The sequence below is a fragment of the Leucoraja erinacea genome, chromosome 22 (assembly GCF_028641065.1).
Source record: "Leucoraja erinacea ecotype New England chromosome 22, Leri_hhj_1, whole genome shotgun sequence".
NCBI classification, from domain to species: Eukaryota; Metazoa; Chordata; class Chondrichthyes; order Rajiformes; family Rajidae; genus Leucoraja; species Leucoraja erinaceus.
In genome coordinates, this window is record NC_073398.1 from 7177913 (window position 1) to 7187076 (window position 9164).

Sequence of the window (9164 nt, forward strand, 5' to 3'; positions counted from 1 at the left end):
ACCGGACCATCACAATTTGAAAAGAAGGATATTGACCCAAAACGTCACCTGTTCCTTTTCTCTTGAGATGCTACCTGACTCGCTGAGCCACTCCAGCACTTTGCGCTTATCTTCTGTATAAACCAGCATCTGCAGTTCCTTCCTGCATATTTAGTGCCGGGGGAACTCTGTGGGTCAGATAGCATCTGTGGAGAGAATGGACAAATGACTATTTCAGATTGAGAAGCAAGGATCTGCAGATGCTGGTTTACAATAAAAGACACAAAGTGTTAGAGTAAATGCCCCTGTCCCACTTAGCAAACCTGAACGGAAACCTCTGGAGACTTTGCGCCCCACCCAAGGGTTCCGTGAGGTTCCCGGAGGTTTTTGTCAGTCTCCTTACCTGCTTCCACTACCTGCAACCTCTGGCAACCACCTGCAACCTCCGGGAACCGCACAGAAACCTTGGGTGGGGCTCAAAGTCTCCAGAGGTTTCCGTTCAGGTTTCCTTAAGTGGGACAGGGGCATAAATCCCAGTGGGCCCGGCAGCATCTCCGGAGGACATCAATAGGTGACGTTTCGAGTCAGGACCCTGCTTTACAAATCGGGACTTTTCCTCAGACCTGAATTGTCGTCTGTCTACTGAGTTACCCCAGCTCTTTGTGATTTCCAGCAAGTTCCAGCATGTGCAGTTCCTTGTGTCTCCAATATTCAAAGTGTGTTTTGTTTAAAGAAGTCTACAAGGTCACCATTTCTTGGGAGAAGAAGTATATCCTAATCTTGGTTCTAAATGGCATATCACATATACCGTGTCTGTGACCTCTGGTATTGATATTTCCAGCCATTGCAAACACCTTCTCTGTATCTAAAAGAACAGCAACTCATATTCCGCTCGGGTATCTTCCAACTCAATGGTATGTACATTGCATTCTCCAATCCTAAATAATAAACCCCTCTATTTCCTGTGCCCTTCACCCATCCTCGTACACACACATTTCTCCCATAATCCCGCAACTTTACCCCACCCTGATCCCGACCCCTTCCATCTATATCCCTCCCTCTGGCTTTATCTATCACTCCTCTTCTTTCCTTATCTGATACCCTTTTGTCTCCAAGAGTCCTTTTTGACTCCGTTTGTTCCCATTTGTCAACCTTTTGTTTCCCTTTCATCTCTAACCTTTGTCCACCCATCTGCTAATCAAGACCCACCCTCACCTGTATCCATCTATCACTTGCCAAACTTAGTCCCGTCCCCACCTCTCTTTTCCAGCTTTCTTCCTCTTCCCCACTTTCGACATCCAGTCTGAAGAAGGGTCCCCACCCAAAACATTGTCTGTCCATTCTCTCCAGAGATGCTGCCTGACCCATTTGAGTTATTCTAGCACACAATATCTTCGAGACACAAAAATGCTGGAGTAACTCAGCCGGCCAGGCAGCATCTCTGAGAGATGATGTCTAACACGCTGAGTTACTCCAGGTTTTTGTGTCTATCTTCAGTTTAAACCAGCATTGCCTTCCTAATTATAAAAGGACAAGCTAGATGCAGGACAAATGTTCCCAATGTGGGGTGAGTCCAGAACCTGGGGCCACAGTCTTAGAATAAAGGGGAGGTCATTTAAGACTGAGGTGAGAAAAAACGTTTTCACCCAGAGAGTTGTGAATTTAGGGAATTTCCTGCCACACATGGCAGTGGAGGCCAAGTCACTGGATGGATTTAACAGAGAGTTAGATAGAGCTCTAGGGGCTAGTGGAGTCAAGGGATATGGGGAGAAGGCAGGCACGGGTTATTGATACGGGACGATCAGCCATGATCACAATGAATGGCGGTGCTGGCTCGAAGGGCCGAATGGCCTCCTCCTGCACTTATTTTCTATTGTCTATTGTCTACACAATTACTTATTTTGTAAACCAGCATTTGCAGTTCCTAGCATATAAATAAATTACAAGCAAACTTCAGAATTGGTACCTAAGCTTTGATGCATTTCAGAACATCTCATTTTCTTTCATTTTTGGATGGGGAAAGTAAAACTGAGAAAGAGTGCCAAGCCACCTTACAATTCAATATTGACATCATTATATCTGAGTTTGTGGGGAAGAAGTATCATGGAAAAGTTGAATTGAACGTACACTTAAAAAACACAACTGTTCAAAATCAGTGTCCTCTTAAAACTGATGACCCACATGTTAGACGTTATTTAACCTTTTGAATGTACAAGTGGGGAAATATTTCTAATGGCTGACATTTTGATCCCGGTAAATGAGACTAAAGGCTTAGATAAGCTTACATGGATGCCAGTAAACCTTACATCTCAAACACAGAGCTACTCTCCACTTGCGTAACTTGCCATGGCAGTCAGTATTACTAATACGATAACTGTAGTATCCACTCGAGTTTTGACTGAAGTGTTCCTCGATAAGTCTAACACAATTAGGGCTGACCTTTTAAGATCCCCAGCAGATAGTACTAGTGACGCACCAAGTATCTGACCGTATGTTTGTGGCTACTTTCACCGGCAAATATAATCAATCACACGTTTTTTTGCATTTTCTGTCATCCCATTGTAACTGTTTGGACGTAAGTAGGCAGTATACAGAATATTATAAACAGTTCCTTCTCAATCCAGTAGGAATTCAAAAGTTAGTTCATAAATGACATGTTCAATGAATGGAAAAGGCATGATTTAACTCCTTGAAAATGAAAGAGAAAGTAAGTGGAACAGGAATGGAAATATAAGAAGGGACTCGACACAAAACGTCACCCATTCCTTCTCTCCAGAGATGCTGCCTGTCCCGCTGAGTTACTCCAGCTTTTTGTGTCCTTCTTCGGTTTAAACCAGCATTTGCAGTTCCTTCCTACACATGTATATCTAAGTGGTAGTGTGCAGGAAGGAACTGCAGATGCTGGTGTAAACCAAAGATAGACACAAAATGCTGGAGTAACTAAGCGGGTCAGACAGCACCTCTGGAGAAAAGTAATAGGTCACTTTTCGGGTTGAGACCTTTCTTCAGACTTAATATCCTTACATCCTTCAGTTAAAATTATCAACAACCTGTTTATCCTGTAAAAAAAGTACCAACCTGGAAAGGGTGCAGAGAAGATTTATGAGGATGTTGCCAGGACTCAATGGCCTGTGCTGTTTGGAGTGGTTGAGCAGGCTGGGACTCTATCCCTTGGAAGATGAGGGGTGATCTTAGTGGATGCTTTCAAGAGAGATAGGGCTCTTAAAAATAGCTGAGTCAGGGGATATGGGGAGAAGGCAGGAATGGGGTACTGTTTGGGAATGATCAGCCATGATCACATTGAATGGCGGTGCTGGCTCGAAAGGCCGAATGGCCTACTCCTGCACCTATTGTCTATTGTCAATTGTCCACTGTCTACCTTAAACAATCAGATTTAATGACTGAAATATCAACAGCGTAAATGCCCCTGTCCCACTTAGGAAACCTGAACGTAAACCTCTGGAGACTTTGCGCCCCACCCAAGGTTTCCGTGCGGTTCCCGGAGGTTGCAGGTGGTTGCCGGAGGTTGTAGGTAGTGGAAGTAGGTAGGGAGACTGACAAAACCCTCCGGGAACCTATGGGAACCGCACGGAAACCTTGGGTGGGGCGCAAAGTCTCCAGAGGTTTCCGTTCAGGTTTCCTAAGTGGGACAGGGGCATAGGGCCCAGGGGACAAAAATAGAATTAGGTGAGTTTAACATCCATTTATTTATAGAAAAAGAGGGAGAATTAAATATTGGATTAGGAGAGAGAATAATATGAGAAAACAAAAGACATACAGGTAGATTAATTGGCTTGGTATAATTGTAGAGTGGCCCTAGTGTGTGTAGGATAGTGTGCAGGGGTCGCTGGTCTGCGTGGTCGGCAGGCCGCAAGGCCTGTTTCCATGCTATATCTCTAAACTAAAGTAAACTAAAACCATTATCCATATTTTTCACCTTAATAACAGTCAGAACCATTTCCCCTTTCAAAGTCTAGAGGATATAATTCGAAGGTAAGAGGGGTACAGCCTAAAAGGTACAGTTGGTGGTGGGTGGCAGGAATGCACTGCTAGGGGTGGTGGTAGTGGAGGGGTGGTGGATAGTGGCATTTAAGATGTTTTTAGATAGGCACATGGATATACAAGGAATGGAGGGATATGGATCATATCCAGGCAGAGCAGATTAATATAACTTGGTATCATAACTTGGACATATACAGGAAGAGATGTATCAGCAGACCCATCTCCATCATCAAAGACCCCTACCACCCATCGCATCACATATTCTCCATCCTGCCATCTGGGAAAAGGTACAGGAGCATTAGCTGCAAAACCAGCAGGATGCTCCTCAGCTTCTCCCCGCAGGCTATATGACTGATAAACGGACTTTGCCCCCTGCCAAACTATCGCGCACCAACCACCAACCTGGACACACTGCAGCAGAACCACTGTCGTGCCGCTGCCAATCGGAACACCTGTTGATGTTTAGTAGAGTGTTAATTTGTTCATGATATATGTATTTTTATTTCTATTTATTTTTAATGCACACTGAATGGGCACTGGTTGAGCAACGTTTTTTTGTTTCCTCTGGGTATGTGAATACTCAGGAAATGACAATAAAGATATACAATACAATCATGTTCCGCACAGACATTGTGAGCTGAAGGACCTGTATCTTTGCTGAACTGTTCTATGTGCAAATCTCCAGAAACAAAGTGAATACCACACAAGCGGTGCACATTGGCGCAGCAATAGTATTGCTGCCTTACAGCAGCAGAAACCGCCTTCGATCCTGAATACGGGTGCTGTCTGTACAGAGTTTGTACGTTCCTCCTGTGACCACGTGGGTTTTCTCTAGGTGCTCCGGTCTCCTCACACTCCAAAAACGTGCAGGCTTGTAGGTTAATTGGCTTCTGTAAATTGTCCCTAGTGTGTAGGATAGTGCTAGTATATGAGCGTTATTGCTGGTCGCCGCGGATTTGATGGGCCGAATGACCTGGCTCCACGCTGTAACTCTAAAGACTAAAATCAGTAAATAACTCCTCGAAGGTTGTTAACAGGGTATTTGAAGAATATGGGTGAAATGAAAATATGTGGTGAGTTTAGCCTGTGTACAGAATGTGAGGATAACAAACACTGGGCTCAAAACATTACTGAATGGAGGGGAGACAGTGAAATGACTCGCTTGCAAAGGTAAAAGTGAGAAGATACATATCAGTCTGAAATTCCTGATTTTCCTGTTTAACTGCTTAACTACCCTTGATTGAAGTTGCGGCACAAATTGTAAATAATGTTGGCCAGTGTGAACATGTTAGTATTTCATCATGACCAAGTCTTAGAGTGTGATTTCATGGTTATTGTATCCTCACCATCAAATCACTAGTAATTCTGATACACAAGGTGTTGAGTTTGCACAGCCTCTTCACTTTAGAGATACAGTGCGGAAACAGGCCCTCCAGACCACCAAGCCCATGCTGACCAGCGATCACCCATGCACTAGCTCTACCCTACACACTAGGGACAATTTACAGAAGCCAATTAACCTACAAACCGGCACGTCTTTGGAGTGCGAAAACTGGAGCACCTGGAGAAAACCCACGCAGGTCACAGGGAGAACGTACAAACTCGTACAGGCAGCACCCATATTCAGGATCGAACCCGGGTCTCCGGTGCTGTAAGGAGGCAACTCTACCGCTGCGCCAGTGTGCTGCCCTGTTCTCCCTGTAAGCACGTGGGCTTGCTCTAGGTTCACTGGGTTTCCTCCCACATCCCAAAGACGAGAGGGTTTGTAGGTTAATTGGTCTCTGAAAATTGTCCCCAGAGTGTAGGAACTGGGATTACAGAACAAATATGAATGGGTGGATGCTGGAGAATCGAAGGTACACAAAAATGCTGGAGAAAATCAGCGGGTGCAGCAGCATCTATGGAGCGAAGGAAATAGGAAATAGGCAAACGTTTTCGGATCCCGAAAAGAAGTTGGAGCCCATTTCCTTCGCAGCAGGAGGGCTGAGAAGGGGAGGAGACAGCAAGGACTAACAAAATTGGGAGAATTTGATGTTCATGCCCCCAGGATGCAGACTCCCCAAGCGGAATTGTGTTCTACCTTCGATTTTCCCATAGATGCTGCTGCACCCGCTGAGCTTCTCCAGCATTTGTTGTGTACCTTCGATTTTCCAGCATCTGCAGTTCCTTCTTAATAATATGAATGGGTGATCGATGGTCGGCATGGACTCGGTGGGCCAAATAGCCTGTTTCCATGCTGTATCTCGAAACAAAACTAAACGAAATAAACTGTGCAAAAAGTGCCTTTAAACACACACCCATAAACTATTTACAACAAAAGAATTTTTCTTCGTTGAATAACCCACAAAGTCGACTAGAATATAACAATGTTTTCAATGGCAAAACACAAAGTTCTGGAGCAGATCTCAGCAGATCAGGCAGCATCTGTGGAGAGAATGGACAGTCGATGTTTCGGCTTGGGACCCTTCTTCAGACTGATTGTCGTAGGCAGGAGAAAGCTGGAAGAGGTAGGGGTGGGACAAAGCCTCTATAGTGATAGGTGGATACAGGTGAGGGGGTTGATTAGCAGATGGAAGGAGGAAGCGACAAACGCAAGAGATGAAAAGGAGACAAGAAGGTGTCAGATAGAGAGGAGTGAAATGTAAAGCTGGAGGGAGGGATATAGGTGGAAAGGGATGTGGGAGGGGAAAGAGGGGGAAAGAAAAGGAAAATGGGGGACATGAATAGGAGATGAGTGTACAAAAGAGGGGAAAGGAGTAGGATTACCGGCACAGGTAGGGGTTAGGAGATGGTGGGAGAAATGGGTCCGTATTGGGGTGGGATTACTTAAAATTGTTCATACCATTGGGTTGTAAGCTACCCAAGTGGAATATGAGGTGTTTGTCTTCTCGTTTGTGGGTGGCACTCTGGCAATGGTGGAGGCCCCAGAATAGAAAGGTCAGTGTGGGAATGGGAAGGGGCGTTAAAATGGTTAGCAACCAGGAGATCCGGTAGGCCTTGGCGGAACGAGCGGAAAGAGTTCAGTGAAACAGTCACAGAGTCTGTGCTTGGTCTCGCCGATGTACAGGAGTCCACATTGGAGCACTGAACGCAATGGACAAAGTTTTCAATACACACGTCTAACATTATTCCATTAACGAGAAGCCATTTTAGGTTTAGTTTTATTATTGCCAGGTTGTCAGTGAAAAGCTTTGTTTTCTCTATCCAAAGAGATCTCTCCATCCAAAGAGATCAGATATGCAGTATATAAATAAAAACTCTAGTACAATAGGTAGAGCAAAGGGGAAGATATAAAGTGCAGAATATAGTTCTCAACATTGTAGAGCATCAGTTGCAGAGACAAAGTCCAATGTCCGCAATGGGATGGAGGTGAATCGAACAGTACCCTAGCTTATGGAAGAGCTATTCAGAAGCCTAATACCAGGGGGAAAAAGCTGTTCCTGAGTCTGGTGGTGCACAATTTCAAGCTGCTGTAGCTTCTGCCGGTTGGGAGCAGGGAGAAGAAGGAATGACTGGGGTGGAAACTGGCTTTGATTATGTTGGCTGTTTTTCCGAGGCAACTTGAAGTGTAGATTAAGTCATTGGTGGGGAGTCTGGTTTTTGTGATGGACTGGGCTACATCCACAATGCTGCAATTTCCTGCGGTCTTGTTCCCAAATCAAACCTATACAGTATATATTAAGTATTGTAACTACAGTCCTGCATTCTGTGGGTGGGGAGATTAATGTAAAGTATAAAAATCAAAGCAGTCAACTTCTATTTAGCTAAACAATGATCTTGCCCTGTGGCAGCCAACATTTGACCTTTATATATATATATATCTGTAAAGGAAACGTCAGTAGTACTTACTGTATATGGCAGAAGAACAGAAAAAGGTTTTAAAGCATCCTAGTCATTAGGTTATGTTGCGAATGATACTTTATTCACTGCATTGTTGAATGGGGTAGTGTTACTGGTTTATTTTCACCAAGACCCAGCAAGGGGCCAAGTCTTTGGGTATTTTTAAAGTGGAGATTGACTGGTTCTCGATTAGTCATTGTGTCAAAGGTTACGGGGAGAAGGCAGAAAAAAGGGTTGAAAGGGAAATGTAGATCAGCCATGTTCGAATGGCAGAGCAGATCCGATGGGCCGAACATCCGAAGTTTGCAGTGGCTTCTTCGTGAATTTGTTAGAACTATAAAATGATTAAAACGGAATAAAAAATTCCATCTCCATTTTCTACCTCGATCATCTCTCCTCCCACCTATTACCCACTTACATTGATGCCATTCACCCTGTACCTCTGACTCCATCTACACTTCACATTACCTCAGGAATGCAGACAATATAATCAAGGACATTTCCTTCCCAACTATGGACTGATATAACTGTCATGAAGGTCATAAGATAGAGGAACTGAATTAGGCCATTCTGCTCATTCATTTTGTCCACATCTGAGAATGCAGAGACTACAGACCCAGACTGGATGCCTTCTTTATGTTGGAAGTTTACTGGATGCCTTCTTTATATTTTACACTTGGACCCTTCTTTACGTTGAAGCAATCTTCTTAATTGTCTTTAGTTTAGCTCAGAGATTCAGCATGGAAAAGTCCCTATGGCACACCGCGCCCACACCATCCATCTACCTATTCACGATACATTTTGAATTAGAAAGATGCCGGAATCTTGAGCAAATAAACAGACTGTTTGAGGAACTCAGCAGGTCAGGCAGCATCTGTGGAGGGAATGGATGAATGGTCCTGAGCTGAAATGTTATCTGTCCGTTTTTCTCCATTCGTGTAACAGAGCCCTACTTAATTTTAAATAGTTGAGGTCTGCAGGCCATGAGAAACCTGTAAAGTTGCGGAACTTCCAAAGACGATGACAACTTGCTTTATGGTCGGAGTTAAAGATGCAAAATGCTGGACTAACTCAGCGGGTGAGGCAGCATCTCTGGAGAATACGTGATGTTTCAGGTCGGGACCCTTCTTCAGCCTGGAAGTAGTGGGGTGGGGAGGTAGAGAAGGGGAATTGGAGGCAAGGTAAGGCCAGATCAAATCAGGGCCATTAACAGATGACCTCAGGAAGGGTGGAGCCCATTGTTGGCTGGAGGTGGTGTGATAACGAGAAGGATACGAATGGTAGAACTGCTAGAACGACTAGTGCGCGGGGGGGGGGGGGGGGGGGGGGGGGGGGGGGGGGGG